The 17,819-nt window shown below is 44.8% G+C and overlaps 1 long non-coding RNA gene across 1 annotated transcript; it reads left to right on the top strand.

The window, feature by feature from the left end:
• Positions 1-225: 225 nt before the first annotated feature.
• On the top strand, positions 226-8,919 carry LOC135322242 (uncharacterized). Its single transcript, XR_010382574.1, has 4 exons — positions 226-2,445; positions 2,565-2,779; positions 8,201-8,328; positions 8,505-8,919. It is a non-coding gene; the product is annotated as an uncharacterized LOC135322242 (long non-coding RNA).
• Positions 8,920-17,819: the final 8,900 nt, after the last annotated feature.

Genomic DNA, 17,819 nt, shown 5'->3' with positions numbered 1-17,819 from the left:
CTTCGAGATGATATTTTTAAACCTGACATTCAAAAAGACTGGAAAATTCACAAGCATTAGCAAGACGCTGCTGAAACTACACATTCCGAACGGGCAGCGCGGTGGGCTGGGGCGGGGGTGGTCATCACACAGAATGACTTTGCAAACTGGCACAGCAGACCCTTTGCCTGCCTGAATTGCTAATTCTGTCCTCCCCATCCCCCCCCACCCCCACCCCCACCCCGCCCCAAAAAGACTGTTATCCATCTTTTCCCAGACTTCTGTTAGGCGTTCTGGGCTGGCACAGAGGGGAGCAATGCACCGATTTCTGCATGGACCCTGCAGGAATTGCAGTCTGGGATGAGGTTTACAGGAACACAAGTTAAATCAGACTTACGTGGAGTTTTCACCAGATTTCAAGGTTATTGGAGAACACCTGCCACTGGCAAGAGTGTCCCTGAATGCCATCCCAGAGACCCACTGAACTTCCTGCTCTCATTGTGCTCTTCCCAAGCTGAAGAATCTGAGGTAAGCTGCCTCTGGCAGCATCTCTACCTTTCTCCAGGATGCTCCTCAGCCATGATGTGTGCGTGGCATTTCTCCTTTCTGAGAAGCTGTCCTATTATAAGCAATTACTATTCCTTCCCTAGCTACGTATTATCCTTTTAGTAACCAATATGTTAGTTATGTTTGGGTATTTCCTCCAATAAGAGCTATGGTTGTCCCCTCAAATTAAATAATTACATTTTCCAGCTATAAGCTTAAGAGCTCAGTGGATCCAGCCTACCTGAGTTTAAATCTTGACTCTAACTCTCAGTAGTTTTGTGAACTTGGGCAAGTTCCTTAACCCTCTTGCATCCCAGTTTCCTCATCTGAAAAATGAGATCATAATTATTAGGATCTAACCCATAGTGCTGTCTGGAGAGCAGGTGAGATAATACATATAAAATGCGTAGAATAGCCGTTAACATATAGTGAATGGTAGCTTTTTTTATTGCTATTGTTTGTATTGTCATTTTGTTTGTGATTGACATTTTCTGATGTCCTGCCCAGACCATTTGTGTTGAAATCACCTTTCCCTCCCGCCCAGTACCTGGTTTGGATAAAGAACACTAGACTAGTGTTACAGTCTAAAACTCACACAACGTTTCGTCTCCTACTGAAGCTGGACGCTGCCCCAACATTCAGAATAGGACGGAGACTTGAGAACGTCTGAAGGAGATTTACTGCTGTTTAAAAAGGGAGTGGGTAAATCGTCATCAGCAAAGGAAACCCTGAGTGTCTCTTCCTGACCTACGGGCAGCATCCGAAGCAGCAGGGGGAGTTTGTTGTCCGAGGACGCCAGGCAAGGACACACGGCAGACAGCAGACCCCCAGCTGTGCCCAAGCCTCTCTCCTTTTTGAGATAATAGCGCTCTGCCATCCAACGAGAGAGACGTCTGGTTCCCTCAAGAAAGTTGCCAGGAAAAATTGATCGGCAAACGAATAATGTTTTTCTAAGCCTTGGTACCTGGAATATTTCTCTCATACAGTGTTTGAAATGAACTTTTTCACTCGGGAACTTGGATGAGAATCAGATGGGGGTGGATAGACTAGGGGTGAAGACTGTCAGCCTCCGCTTTCCGTCCCAGCCACCCGCCTACCACTGTGTCATTTCTGCTGTGTCACTTTGGGCAAATCACTCCCCTTCTCTCAGCATCGATTTTACCTGCTGGAAAAAAAAAAAAAAAAAAAAGACTAATACTGCTTCCTGGGGCTGTTTTGAAAAATTAAATGAGATAATTTATCAGTAGAAGGATGTAAACGTTTAGTGTTTTAACAGTGTCAATTATGGGGGTGGGGTTTGTGGCTTTCCTTTCTTCACTGCTTCAGAAGGTGTAGGTCACTTCCTCTCTCCTTTCTTTTGAGAAACAGTGAACCAGTTTTTCTGTAGCTAATGACTTGGGGTTTGGTTTTACCAGCTGTAAGATTCATTGTGAACAGAGAACACAGCCTTGGGATTGAGGATGAAGATGGTGCCGGGGTGTGAGCCTTGGGGGATGGAGGATGGAGAGGGATAATGGGGACAAGGATGGTGGGGTTCTGATGCCCTGGGTGGCATCCTGGGGAGTTGTTTCTGGGGCTGTGGGACGTGCCAGGTGAGGACATAGAGGAGACTCCAGGGAGCGCCGTGATGGGCATTCTCACCACCAGACCCCCTCGCCTCTGAGCATGCCTTCCTCTGGGACATTCGCCAAGTGGGGTTCCATTTTCAGTGGGAAACGGATGGCCAGCCAGGCCTGCAGACTGCGCAGCCGTGACTGTGGTTTTCCCTAGTTGTTGAGAAAGCAATTATAAACGCAGCTTGTTTTTAATTATTTTTGAAGTGGCTACTCAAAAGCAGCTCTCTGAGGTAAAGTATCACTTAGATTCTCATCTAAATTTCTCTTCAACCATCGTCCTCAGGGATTCTCATCTTGGATATAGGTATGTGGTTGTAGTTACTTGCCTGAATATCTGTAGATCTTATTCAGATTGAACATTTCATCACCTTTTTGAAAATCCTGCACAGAGTTTCTTTATTTTATTTCTTTATTTTTACCCAGGCAGACTCCTGCTGGAAATGACACTTCCTCTGGAGAATGATCCTCTTCTGTCTGAGAAGGACATTTCCTCCGGGATACACAAGGAGTGTCCAGAGAGGATGGCAAGATGGGGCCATCAGATCACATTCACGTTCCCTCTTGTTTTTCCAGTCACTTTCCTCTACATTCTGTACATCTTCTCTCCAGCGAAGCCAACACCTAACTTCTAGAATGAGGTAAGGGAATAATTATGCAAAAATAGTGTACTAGTTATCTACTGCTGTGTAACAAATGACCCCCAAACCCAGCAGCTTATACAACACACATGTATAATGTCACAGTTTCTGAGGGCAGCATCACTGGATGGTTCCAGCCCAGGGTCTCTCATGAGGCTGTAGGTACCCAGGTAGGAGCTGAGCTGCTTTCAAGTCCACTCCTGAGGTTGTGGGAAGGGTTCCATTCCTCACAGCTGTTGGCTGAAGATGTCAGTTCCCCACCACATGGGCCCCTTCACAGGTTGCCTGGGTGTCTTCAAGATGTGGCATCTGGCTTTCCTTAAAGTCAAGGTTCCAGAAAAGAGAGCCCAAGATGGAAGTCACACTCGTTTGTAACCAACTCTCAGAAGTGGCTTCCTTTCCTTTTGCTGCCTTCTGTTGACTCTGCACGGACCAGCCCTGCTCTGGAAGGGGTTCCACAGGAGCAGTCCTGTTTGTGCCCATTTTATTTTATTTTAAAGATAATCAGAATTTCGTTTCATTTCATTTTTAATAGAATTTTTGGCGGCAGGGGGGTAGGTAGTTTGGTTTGTTTGTTTGTTTGTTTAATGGAGGCACTGGCAATTGAACCCAGGACCTCATGCATGCTAAGTTTGTGCTCTACCACTAAGCTATACCCTCCTCGTGCCTATTTTATTCTAATGATGGTAAGATGCACCGTATTTCATATACTACTAAGAAAGACAGAACATATGGTCCCTATTCAAATGTAACACAACACTTTCAGATCACTTGGATTTGCTTAATACTTATTGAAAGAGCTCTTTTGGACTTACTCAGATAGGGATTACCGCCTTATATCATTCTTGTGCTCACAGAAGAAGAGGAGTAGAAACAAATTAGTCGATGTCTTAAGCTTCTTCACATATGGCGTGTGCTCGTCTGAACAGTTATTTCAACTCAAAGCTGTCAATGTCCGTGTTTTTCTGGCCACAGGCTCGTGCTCTGAGCCATCAAAAGAGGGGCACTGGTGATGCAGTGTTTCACGAAGAGGGCTCTGCCACGGGCTTTAGGGCTTTCTTTCAAGTCTTTGACACCCACTCAGCAAGATTCGAAACAGTAGCATCCAGCCCCTCCATCGCCTCATAAAATAGTAATGCTAAATGATTTCCCCCAGGTCACAAACTGGGAAATGACAGTCAGAAGTCAGTTCCTGGGCTAGGACTCCAGGTTCAGGGCTCTTTGCCTCCCCCCCCCTCCCCCCAGCAGACCTGTCTCCTCGAGACAGAGGGAAACTCTGCAGTGAAACCACAGGGTTAGAGTAAACTCCTGCAGCGGAAAGCCTGGAATTCTGTTTTAAACGACTCCAAAAACTTCAATCAGCACCAAAGTGGAAATCATGCACTAATTGGAGCTCAATGATGCAGATAATATGGAATGGGGAACGCTGGCTGACAGGCAGCTCTCTCCAGCAGCTGAGGCACTTTCTCTGCGTTTCAGCACCAGCAGCAGAACTCAGAACGACCACAACAGCAAAAAAAAAAAGGTAGAAGAGGGCAGTTGTTGGGCCAAGGGTCTCCCGCGTATCCACACATTTCACGTCTACCTGCCGTCCTCTCTCCGTTTGCCATCTTTGGAAAGCCCAGACCACTGCGGAGTTCACTGTCAATGGTCTTCATTATAACTAAGGCTCACCAACAGCTCTCGTGTGCTCCTGGCTAGGGGGACAACTGGACCAGCAGCCATTTGCTAACAAGTGTCCTTGGATGTATGTGTTCTCCACTTTGGGAGGAAAGTCACTGCATTCATCGCCATTGATCTAAACCTTACATTTGGCTAAATGGTTTAAAAGGTTGATGCTACTTAATAAAAAACCATAACAACCGAGGAAAAAATCCATTTTTTCCTTCAATGTCCAATCTTGAACACAAAACACTCTGTTAAGGGGATGGAGTTAGGATTGATCTCCCATTTCCTGAAAAAAAAAATTCTTTATATTATTGTTATGTTTTAAAATAAACAAGAAATTCAGTATGTACAAGTGAAAGATTAATTTTCTATGTAATTATCTCATCAAGGTAGGTAGCCATTAACTTCAAAATTAAATCAATCACTCTATGTAGTGCTGGTTTCAGGTAACCAAGTCCTTGGAACACCGTGGAGGGAAAATACACAGGGACAAACTCCTTTATTCTTTTCAGGAGAATTTTATATTTTCACTCTTTATGACTCACAAGCCTGTTTAAATTCAACAGTAAACTGTATAATGAGTTATGTAAATTAAAGAATGATTTCAAATGATTCAATTCATGGAGAACTGTTTGAGAAGATTAAAGAAAGGTGAAATTTCTAAATCACAGGAGATATTTCAAATCCAAGGTTTCATTCATAGGGCTCATTTATTTCCTATTTTAAAATATGTCAGGTTTTAATTGCCTCATTAGCACATCCCGTGATTTAAAAGGGTAAACATCTTGATCGGCAGATGCGAAAAAAAGACAACAGAAAACGTTCTGCACACACTGCGAGACCACTGGAACAGGAAGGACGCAGCTCACTGTAACTTCCCATGTTACAGATGAAGAAAGTGAGGTCCAGGCTGGTGAAGGGATAACAATCTAGGTATTCTCATGTTGAGGGGGCAGAGGGGGATTTCAGGATGAGGCAGGGAAGGAGTTAATAAGAGGAGACAAAACATCAAGTTGTAAGTCAAAATAAAAGGAGTTCAATTTGCAAATTTAGAGAAAAGGATACTTTAATGCACACTTATGGAGAAACAAACAAAACCAGAAAAAAAAAAAAAAAAACTAGAATGTTTTGTCCTTTTACAACTAAAAAAGTGAGGTGAGCCAAGAATAAGGTGGGCATTTAACCAAGTACGGTTAAGACTTGTCCTGTCATACTGGACATGACCCATTTCTGACCTTTACAGCAATGGGTTCCATTATACTGTGGGAGAAAAATCAATGTAAAGTAAACTTTGAGGTTATTGAGATATAGCAATATTTGGCTTACTTAGCTCCGTGCACTTTGGGGGGAAAATCTGGGAAGAAGTTTGGGAAGGCTTTGTGTCAGGCACAGAATTGGATCCCAAAAGGAACAACATGATTTATGTACAAAAGGGGGGGCTTGAGCCTACAGTCCAAGAATTCAGGATATAGCCCACTTGCAGAAAGGTGGGGCCGCGTGGTGTGTTCTGGCCAATGGACCATAAGCACAAGTAGCAAGGTGAGGCCAAAAGATACCACGTGACATCTCAGCTGTCTCTTCCTCTTCTGAGGGGCGTCACGGAGCCGGGAGATGAGTCAGGGGACGCGGAATTCAAGAAGCCTGGGTCATTCTGTCTCTGATCAAGGTGCATTAACCTTGAGAGTCAGCAGACCTACAGTGGACTTCTCGTGAGTGAGAAAGAAACACTGTATCTTAAGTCACTGCAGTTTGGGGGTTGTTCGTTACAGCAGCACATGCCTAGCCTAGCCTGGTTCATTCACCTCCGTTGGCTGCCAACCCACACTGTCTTGCCCCGTCTCCACAGTGGCATCACTGCCGGGAAGGAAGCTTGGGCTAGGAAACTGCAGTCCATTCTCCTGTCGGTCCATGTCAACTGATTTGGTAACTTTGGGGTGGGGGGGATAATCAGGTTAATTAATTAATTAATTAATGGAGGTCCTGAGAATGGAACCCAGGACCTCGTGCATGGTAAGCACACACTCCACCACTGAGCTCTACCCTCCCGTTTTGTCCATTGGCTTGGGATTGAGTGGATGTGGCAGCCAGGAGTGTTGGCACCATCAAGAGTGTGGTTGTGGGTGTACGATCACCCAACATTTCACTGTGTGAGGTCAGGAGGAAAGGTCAGGCTTTCCTGAAAGCAGGAAAATTCATGACTTGGGTGAAGTAAAAGACAGCTTGAGAATATTTAGAAATCTTTGAAAGTTGCTAAACTTGCAAGAGAAATAGAGGAAGTCCCATTTCCCACAGAAATGCAGTTCATACCTTGAAGGGAAGCTGGCCTGGCAGACTGGGGGAGGGGAAACCTAGAGGCTGCTACGTGGAACCATGTTCACTGGTTCTCTCCGACTTCCTTCCAAAGTGTGCAGTGCACAAGGGGGAGGAGTCGCTCTACCGTGGAGAGAGCTGACCGATGTTCCCTCAGCCAGGTCGTCAAGGCCACCACGAACAGTGATAAGTCATGTCCACAGTGTGCCTTGATGTGATGTGACAGGAATGACCCTTTATCTCTGAGGTCTTCCTCCCAATAACCCAGAACCATGGTTTTATCATGAGAAAAACACTAGACAAATTCCAGCAGTGGGACGTGCTACGAAATACCTGACCGGCGCTCCTGAGAACAGTTAAGGTCATCAGAAACAAGCAAAGTCTGGGAAACTGCCATGGCCAAGAGGAACCTCAAGTAGACCCGACAACTAAATGTACTGTGGCGTCCTGGATGGGATTCCAGAACAGAAAAAGGACACCAGGGAAAACCGGGGAAATAATCAAATTGGAACTTGAGTTAATAAGAATGTGTTGATATCGATTCATTCTTTATAACAGATGTATCATACACGTATAAGATGTTAATAATAGGGTAAACTGGGCATGAAGCACATGAGAATTCTTGATACTATCGTCTCAATTTTTCTGTAAATCTAAAACTGCCTTAAAAATACAGCATATTAAAAAGAAAAAAAAAATGAAAAAGAGGCAAATTTGTCTGAGATGGTCTCTGATGAGCACACCCTAATTACTGAGTGTCCCTCTCCTGGGTGCATTTTTCCCCTTTTCTGAAATGGATGCTGGAGGGGAGATACTGCACTATGTTGTGCTCCCAGGAGATCTGCATTTCTTCGTTTAGTGGAACTCAAGTGGACAGAGGTTAAAAAGAGAAGGGGAAAGAAATAAAGTATTCCCTTCAAGAGGTAAATGTTTGTATCCCCATTTCTTTTCACCAAGTAAACTTGAGACCCACGCCTCTTGCTTGGGGTCATTGCTGCAATCCAGATAACCCGCGAGAACTGTCAGCGCAGACCTTGAGTTTAGCAGCTAGTCAAGGTTCACGGGGAGGGGACATAGAAGAAAAAGAAGGAATGGAGAGAGAGGGTAAGTGTGGAGGCCAGGGGCAGATGGGATGCTCTGTCTTGCCTATTTCAGTTCTTTCCTGGCTAGCTAAGTTCAGTAGTTGACTTGCATCTGGGAGATGGGAAACGTGCATCTATAAATGCTAGGTGGGAGATGCCCACATCTGGGGAAGGAGCTACAGAAGGTGTAGAAGGCAGACACAGCCCTCACCCCCGAGCTGTCCTCTCCTGAAGGAGGGTCTGCTCTCTTTCAATTATTTTCTCTCTCCTTCCTTCTCTTCCTCCACGTCCTTCCTCTCCCCGCTCCTTTCCTCCCTCTCTCTCCTCCCCCGGCCCCTCACCCTCCCCCTTTCCTCTGCAGCTCTGGTTGATTTTGAGCTCCTACATTAATGATGCGACCCCAGGAAATTCCTCCAGATGGGATCTTCTCCCCAGTCATTCGCGAGTCAACTTCTACATTTCTCATTTTATAAAACGAAACAGAAATGAGTAAGTAAAGTACAAAGTTAAAAAAAAAAAAAGAACAATTTTAAAAATTTTTAATAAAATAAAATAAAACGAAACACACCCACATTTCCTTAACCTTGCCTTCCCTCCTGCCTGGCTCCCTCCTTTCTCTCTGCCCGGCAACATCCGTCACCCACACCTGGTCTCCACTTCATCAGGGTTGTTAATGTGGTTGTGAAGCCACGGGCCCTGAGTACCCAGTGGAAAACGACCTTGGAAAGAAACTCCTGCATCGGGGCCAGAAACACTCCTCAGTCAACACTCATTAAAGCCCTGTTCCCCCAGCACCGAAGGTTTCCCTGCAGCCAGTGTGACTGTGGCTCCACTCCGGGAAGAAAGCTCAGGGGAACACGAGACGTGAAGGTTCCTGCCTGAGACCCCCCCTCTTCTACTGACTTTCCCGCAGACCCCAAAACATGTGTCAGCCGGAGGCCAGGGGAATCATTCTGTCCTCTAAGCGCTGCATTTGCTTCTGTTTCCCCTGACACTGGGGCTCCTGTCCTGTTTCAGGTGTTGTTAGTGGAAGGGAAAAAAACCACAGCAAAGGGGGAAATTGTGGAAGAAAAGCTTCAACCAACGGTGTAATTAATTAAATGGTAATAAATAATCATTTGAGAAATTAGATATTTCGTGGTTGATTTTTTTATGACTTTTAAAATAATGTAAGTGGTGGTAAAAACTCTCCAACATCCAAAACCACAAGTCACATTTCGGTTGTGGTTTTTCATTCCCTACAAAATACAAAACACTTGGAAAAGATCACTTGAACTATATTTTCCCCACGGAGGTTGAAATTCTTTTCAAAATGATCCCTGGACAATTTACAGGTCTCTTTACATTGGAACCAACATTGCTGCTTGAAGACTTACCTCAGTAATATTAACGTTAATTTATAAAAACACTTTCTAGTCATCAGAGCAGCTTTCACAGACATTATCTCATTTTATCCCACTGCTGGTTGGTACGTTCTCCGACTGAAGTTCTCGGAAAGCAAAAGGCCTGTCCAAAGTCCCGCATCCAGAACATTCCAGGACCTCCTAGATCAGGGCTCAGCAAATGGTAGCCGTGGCCCAAATCCCACCCACTGTGTGTCTGGTACGGCATACAAGATAAGAATGAATTTTACAGTTTTCAATGGTTAGGCAGGGAAAAGATTTTTTTTTAACTCAAGAAAATTATAACATTCAATTTCAGCATCCACAGATGAAGCTTTCTTGGACCACAACCACGTTTACATACTAACTAGGGCTGCTTTCTTGCTACGGGGCAGAGCTGAGAAGCTAGACAGAGACCATACGGCGGGCAAAGCCTGAACTATTTACTCTCCGGCCCTTTACAGAAAATGTTTGCCAACCCCTGTCCTAGATCAAGGGCTTATTCCATCCCACGAGAGCTGTCTTTCCAGAACCCTAGGAGACTCCTGGACAAAGGAGAACCCCACAGGGCTCCGGTTTGTTAGCCCAGTAGAGGAAGCTTAGAAACTGACCTGCAATAAAAGGCTAGTCCTTTAGATCCTGAGCGTCTCAGTCCTTCTGATTGGCGAAAAGGAGGCTGGAGTCCCGCCTCCAGGCTGACAGGCAGCTCCCTCCTCCTACAGCGGGGCGCTGGAGGTGGGTCCTCACAAGACCTTTGCCAAAATGAAAGGGCAGTATTGCTCGTCCCTTCCTTCGCCTCCTCCAACCCAGGAAAAAGTAGTCTCTTGACAGATGGGCTGTCCTTAGAATTAGAAAGGGCAAAACGTCCCAGCTTAGAGGCTGAGGAGACATGTGGTGAAGGGAACAATGCAATGCTCTAGGGCTGGTTTGGTTTCTAATTCAGAGGCATGTGATACAATATGCTGCACGCCCTGTGCCGCGTTTCCCCCTGCGGCGGCGGCTCTGTCTGCCGTAGGTGGGGTGGTGGGCTTAGGTCGGGGGTCGGGGAGAAGGGCGGATGAGATGGAGAATCAGGCCCAGGAGGCTCATTCTTCTTTCAGTAGAGCTTCTGATGCATTTCCATTCCCTGCTTTTCCACCTGTACCCACAAAATATATTATCTCCCTTTTCTGAGTTCCTTTTCTATGTCATTCAGTTTAGGCTGAAATAGATGATCTCATGTAACTGACTCTGTAACTCCCCAGGGCTTACAGAGGAGGGAGCAGGGCTTTGGGCTGTTTAAAATCCTTTCCTGGTGGGGAGCTGGTATCTGTCATGCCAGCATCGGGGCGCTTCCCACCAAACCTCAAGGGATCCACAAAGTCACACGTGTCTTCAGTCGCGGGCATGTTTTGGCTCTCTGACCACTCAGGACATCGCCACTGTCGACAAGCATTTTCCCAAGTGTATTTCCTCAGAGCACCCACTCCGGGGACCTTATAAGGAATCTTTTTTTTTTTTTTTTTTGATCTGTTTGGGGGCACAATGAGTTAAAAAAAAAAAAGCCTAACCAGGTTTCTTTACTCAAGAACTTCTCAGAACATCTGCTGTGTTTCCACCTCTATAATTTTAAGGCATTTTAGTTAATCTCTCAGATTCTTCTTCTGAAAAATAGGAAGAATAATATCTGCCTCTTGAAGCACTCAGTGTGATTTCTCCTCTCTTTCTGTATTTGGCCAGGTTCACTTAACTTCTATTAGATGATGTGAATTGTAGCAACCAGAAAGGAATCTGAATAACTTGCAGAAAAAAAAAATCTTTCTGATAATAAAATAAAATAAAATAAAATAAAATAAAATAAAATAAAATAATGCATACTGGTTCAGAGATAGTGCAGCAAATTTTTCCATTTATTGCAATGCTTTTCATAAAGGAAACAATGCCTCTAGGGTAGGGAAACTTACGAGGAGCCATTCTGGGGCAAAACTGCTTATTAACATGGCATCCTTGGGAGCAAAAGCCACACGTGTTAGTATGTAGTACTGGAAATGCAGTCACTGTACCAATGAGACAGGAGACTGGGGTTTGCCAAGCCCTGGTCTAGAGGGCTCTGTGCTGGGCATGGGTAGACAAGCTGATTGGCATGGCATGTTGCTCATTTTTTTTAAAAAAAAAGTTGTTTTGTTTGCTCATTTGTTTGTTCGGCAGAGCAGTTAGCATCTTTCAGAACTTGTATTCTGAATAACACGTTTGGAAAGACTTCAGAGCTTCGAGTTTCATAGTCATTTCCTCGGAAAAGCGGACACAGGAGCAATAATGATGGGGGTGAACTGGGTCTAGGCTGAGGGATCAAGTCTCCGGGAACTGGGCTATTGGCCTTGAAAGTTCAAGTCCCCAGACCACAAAAAGAGGTCCGATGGGTGGAGCTCACAGAGCAGGGCAACAGAACAGCTTTCTCTAAAGGATTTGTTTTATTCCGCTAGTCAGGGAGTGTCTGCAAGTTCCCAAACTCACCTGAAGACCCTTGTAAAGAGAGGAGACTTCCAAGACTAAGGGCATGACCCCTGGAGCAAAACTGCCCGGATTCAGGTCATTGCTCCACACTTGGCTTGAGCAAGTCAGCTAAAACATTGATGCCTCAGTTGTCTCGGCTGTAGAATGGGGATATCTAACTCACAGGCAAGAATTTGATGAATTATGTTTAAAGTGCTGACACAGGGGAAACACTACGTGAGTATTGCCGCTAGCATTAATTTTCTCTTGTTACTATTCCTTTCTGTTATGGTTGTCACAGGGCTTACTGAATCATCTAGCTTCACATAAGGCAAGAGTCATTAGAAAAATTCTCTCTATATTTTTAACTCTGTTCCTTGTTCATTCTTCTCTCTCTGTAGGTCTATCTCATTTTATTATGCAAATGGCCCATCACAGATGCCTTAAAATGGAAATCCAATCTCTCCTCCCCAGCCCACATCCTCTGCTCGGCCAGCCCCCCACAGTGCCCTGCAGTCGCAGTCGTGCCCAGTTGGGTCGGGGGCCCACCACCCTGACCTGCAATGGATATACAGGACCCCTGTAATAGATGACGTCGCCTGGCCCATAGGTCTACCCCTTTCACACCTCTGGGCAACCCTGGGTCTCCACAAAGGGAGTGTGTTCTGCAGGAGGAAATGCTGGGCATATCGGGTGCTGTGTCCTGAAGCTAAGTTCACCCCAGGCACACCGGACACCAGCTCAAGACATCAGACATCGGCTAGACACTGAGTCATCCGTGGAGAGGCAATTTTCCATTCCACCCAAACATCCAGGCTGCCATTGACTCAGGAATTGGGTAGGATTCAGCACCCGGGTAGCAGGATTTTATAGCAGATCTATGAGTTGGCCTGGGCTGGGTGGTAACAGACAACATGTACAAAAATAACTTTAAAACATGGGAGAATTTGCTTATTTCCATCCATTTGCTCACTCGTTCAACAAATATTTATTGAGTGACTTCTAAGTGCGGTCCTAGGGAATATGCATTTTTTTAATTAATAGAACAAATACACATTTTTTAAAAAGGGGTGAGGAATATTTTTGTAATCTCCAGAAGTGATGCTCTCAACCCAGTCCTCTCTGTGAATAGTCCATTCATTTTGGAGATTCCCGGTTGGTAACAACAAATCTTGTCTGTCTTACTCACCTGCTCTAAAAGTTATTATTATTCAACCAATTTACTGTGATCCTTATGCGAAATAATCCCTGGAAATTGGCAAAGATACTTACTATGAAATATTTCTTACATACACAAAGAAAGTAATATATATATATATATACTGCATAAAAGCTATACAATAATAAAATGAAAACTCATAGATATACGACTAAGCTTAAGAAACAGCATGCTACCAGTTCCTCTGAAGCCCCCTGTGTGCCCCTCCCAGACTGGAGCCTCAACGCTTCCCAAAGAGTAGACTTTGTTTAATGCCTTTCAGCATAGTTGCATCATTTTCTCCTTTAAGGCTTGCACATCTTTCGTTAAACTCTATCCTAGGTACTTTGCACATTTTTGCTGTTCTTCCACGGGGTAACATTTTAAAAATTATGGAATGTAACTGTTGGAGAGCTTCATTGTAAACTACAGTCTCACTGTGTTGCGTTGCCCTTTAAAGACATGGTGGTGGATGAGATCAGAACTCAAGACTGCCGTGTTTTCCAAATCCTTGGGCTCACTTCTGCTTTCTTGTCGTCTTCATTGCTGTTATGTAGTGAGGTGGGAATTCACTTTCAATCCTAGGTTTGACATGTGCCTGAGTAACTCTATGAAGTTTATTATAATTACAAGACAGGTAACAGTAAATATATTCTGTGACATTATTTAAACTGCTCATGGCCTGATTATTACCAATTCTTTCAAGATTCTCAAATAGTTGAGCTGCAAAGAAAACGGCATCTGGAGAAGTGAGCTGTTCTTTTACTAACTAATAGTCTTTGGCATCTATTTTAAATAATTATGTTCCTAAAGAATAAAGAATTATAATAAAGCGGGGGGAAAGTACGTTCTCTGAAGTCATAACTCAGAAAGCATTGTCCAACAGTTGCAGCTTAACAAAATCTTAGGTAAAGGATGATTAAGGCATGTTGTGTCATGGAATTAAGAAGAAAGGGTCCAAAAACCTAGGGGTAAGGTGGACAGACCACGAAGAACAGCTAATGTCTTGGAATTATGAGCCCGTTTAGATAGGACAGTGGTACTGTTTGCTTTTTTTGCTTTCAGGATGACAGAATGCCACTACGATAGGATTACTGCTGTTGTCCTCCAGGAAATTCTAATTCTTCACTCCCTTGAAGTAATAATAATAATAACACTATCTACAGTTTATGAGGCTTGTTACATGCTAGGAACTAAGGAACTACTTCAGACATTTTCAGTTCTCACAGAAATTCCACAAATGAGGTGCTGTGATCTCTGGGAAGCAGCCCGTGGAGGTAGCGTGGTTTCCCAAGGTTAACATTTGTGAAGGGTAAGGTGGGGACCCCCTCAGTCCTGGGCGGTCCCATCTCAGACCCCAGGCTCAAAACCCCCAGTGTCTGGGAATCTGCTCTGACTCTGAGATTTTCCATGCTTCTTGGAAGAACTTAATATACTGATTTGGGTCATCTTGGATCTTTTTCTGAGCCCCCAGACACGGAAGTGGGGGTTCAGCTCTCTGGAGTCCATCCTTCGCTTGTCCTCTTCCTGCCCCGGGATGACAAAGTGGTGGCCACCATCACCAGATCGCGGAGGGGAGAGGGGGCCGCGGTGGCGGCGGCGTGGCCTTGCACATTACCGAGTTGGTTTCCTCACCCAGGATTTGAAGTTTGTGGTGCTCACAGGTGACCTCAGGGTCTTTTCCAGATGTGACATCGGGTGCTCCACCCTCTTGGTGCCTGGCTTTTACGTGGCCTCGTATCTGAATTTAGAGAGACTCCAGCCACCCCACGGGCATTTTTTTCCCTTGGTTCAGACAACATCAGCCACATATACTGCATCTGAGGGGCGATTCCCGTGAGAAGACTGAAGTCCACAACTTCCAATGGCCTAAAAGCGTTTTGACTTACAAAGCTTTTAAGCCAGTTGAAGTTAGTCAATCCCCGGAACCTCCCACCCTCCTTTGTACCCCAGCTTCAGGTCTCTTGGAGCCAGTAAATTAAGACCTTTGCCTTTGACATTTGGGCTGGGAAAAAGTGAAAACTGATCTAATAATCATTAGTTATGGTTTAATATGCGAGATTGGAGCCTTCTCGGTTTTCATCTGGAGCCTGGTGAGAAAAAGCCAAGAGGAAGGAGAGATTGATGGGAGAGCGTAAAGCCCTGAAATATTCCCATGCCAAGAGAAGTAAGTGATCTCAGGCACCTTCTTATATCATGTGAAGAGCCCATGGCAGCCCTAGAGAAACAGAGAAACCCCGGGAGGGTGGCGGGTAAAAGAGTTTTCTTTGATTGCTGTCTGAGGCCAGGCACGCTGGCCCGTGACTCACCGCCTGTTCACTTTGTAAAGACTGTGGTCTCAGGCCAGTCCCCCTCTGCAGGCTCCGAGAGAGAGGGGCTGGGTTCAGACACCCGGCTCTGGGTAAACAGCAGCTTGTTTTGGTAACACTAGAGACGTATTTACTTTTCACTTAATGAAGGGGAGTGATGTCTTGGATAAGACGCGACCTGACACAAACTATAAATACGAAGACCAAACATCACAGGGCAAACTCTTTCCAAAAATTTCCAATTTGTTACTGTGTAAAACCAGTGTTGGTGGTTTTGGTTGCTGTGGGGATATTTCGTTAAATTTCTGAAGGGAAAACACTATGGAATAGAGAGGCAAACCCCTGCATGAGTGTGTGTGTGTGTGTGTGTGTGTGTGTGTGTGTGTTTTGTGTACAGCACAGCTGTAATTTGACATAATCTCGTAGAATCAGCCTATTTTTCACTGGTGGAAAATTCAGTCTGTCCCAGAAAGTTGAGGGGGAGGGGTGACTCTGTGAATAAATAGATTGAGAAAGAAAGTGCTAAATAATTATTTTGGGGGGAAGAATTAATATATTTTTTTAAATGTTTTATTGAAGTGCAATTGATTTACAGTGTTAGTTCCAGGTGTACAGCAAAGTGATTCAGTTATATGTATACATCCATATATATTTTTTCTTTTCAGATTCTTTTCCATTATATGTAAATAATTCTTGAAGTATCACTCTGTCTTAGAAAGAATGAAGATTAGGAGAGAAAAAAAAGCCAGTACAGGAGAGAAAAAACAGATGGCGCCTTGCTAAGATTGGTCTGGCACCTCTTTGTCTCCCAGTAGGGCTTAAACTGTGGATGTGGGGTTCAGGCTGAGCAGGGAGTGAGCGACAGCTGATGGCCGGGGCGTGTCAGGAGCCCTGGAGGCTGATGCCCGGTGATGCCAGGGGGCAGGTTGGGGATCAGATGCTGCCCTGCCAGGAACACGCATCAGAGGCTGGTGGGGATGGTCAGCCAAATGCCTGCTCTTATCCATCGCAAGTGAGATGGCCAGAACCCAAGGATAGGAATTTTAGCTGAATGATTAAGTGTAAGGAAATAGGGATAGAACCAGACAGGGCAAGCAGGGCTCAGCACAGAGCGCCAAGAATAGGACCCAAAATTTTTCATGAATGATTTCCAAGGACTGGCTCAAGTTTAAAGGCTTCTCTCTACTGTCCTCATTGTCTCTTCAAGTTTTCTGAACCGTTCATCAACCTGTAGAGACAAACGGAACCAGAGACCACGCCAGGCGCAGGCAGCCCACCAGCCCAGCCAGGGGCTTTTGAAGCCACTCAGCCTCTGGGGGCTTGTGCAGGTTTGAAGGTAGTTTTAAGTCATTTGCCCAGAAGCAAGCTGTTTAGCTGCGGTTCTCACACGGTAAGAACAAGGGTGTAGCATCTGAAATGTGAGGTTTCATTTCATACTGTGATTTCATTCATATGAATAAGAGATTAAATTATGATATTTAAAAAGCAGTTAACATTTCCCTAAATACTGAGGAGTTCACTGGCAAACTTAGTGGTAAATAAAAATGCGTGGTCACCGAAGACAGGGCATTCTACATGCAGTCTCAGAGGTGCTACAAGTGAAGCCATTTTGGACCTTTTTACATTAACGTGATGTTCTGGGAGTACACAGATGGGAAGGCTTGATGTAGGGTTTTCAACCTGAACAGGCATCAGAAGCACCTAGAAGACTTGCTAAAACACAGATACCTGGGCTCCAGCTCCAGACTTGCTGATTCAGTCAGAAGTCCTACAGAGGGGCTTCTAAAGAGTTCCCAGTTGACGGTGCTACTGCTGGTCCCAGGACTGCGCTTTGGGAACCACTGGCTGCATGCACTTAGAATCAAGATACGTACATCGAATACATGTATATTTACCCACGTCTGTGACTGTGTTCTGGCAGGAAGTGGGATGGTCTCGTTGAGCTGAGCAGAGATCGATGCTGGCGGTGAGAACCCATGTGTTCTAGATTCCCGGGGCGTGCTGCTGGCTGAAATGAACGTGGCATTGAGGACAGCAGCACGAGAGATTCAGATAGAATGCTAGTGCGGAAGGGAGCTGGGAGAAAGCTTGACGATCTCACATAGACACTGAGTGAGGGCTTTGAATTCCAGTTACCGCTGCGACACTCACTACTTTGAAAACTTAGCAAGTTCACTTAAACCGGGTGAATCTCAGTTTCCTCCCCTGTCCAGCTGAGATTCTTACGGGACTTGTGTTTCAGTCATAGTTCTTTTTTTTTTTTTTTTTTAACTTAGTTTAATTTTTTAAATTGAAGTACAGTTGATTTACAATGTTGTGTTAGTTTCTGGTGTACAGCAGAGTGATTCAGTTATACACGTATACATATGTGTATATCTTCAATTTAGGTTATTGCAGGCTATTGAATATAGTTCCCTGTGCTGTACAGTAGTATCTTGCTGTTTATCTATTTTATATACAGTGGTTTGTATCTGCTAATCCCATGCTCCCAATTTATCCCTTCCCTACGCCCTGCCCCCTTTCGTAACCATCAGTTTGTTTTCTATGTCTGTGAGTCTGTTTCTGTTTTATAAATACGTTCATTTGTATCATTTTTTAGATTCCACATAGAAGTGATAG

Source organism: Camelus dromedarius, chromosome 10, assembly GCF_036321535.1.
Source record: "Camelus dromedarius isolate mCamDro1 chromosome 10, mCamDro1.pat, whole genome shotgun sequence".
NCBI classification, from domain to species: domain Eukaryota; kingdom Metazoa; phylum Chordata; class Mammalia; order Artiodactyla; family Camelidae; genus Camelus; species Camelus dromedarius.
Note: the sequence above shows the minus strand (reverse complement) of the source record. Positions and strands in the feature narration are given on the sequence as shown.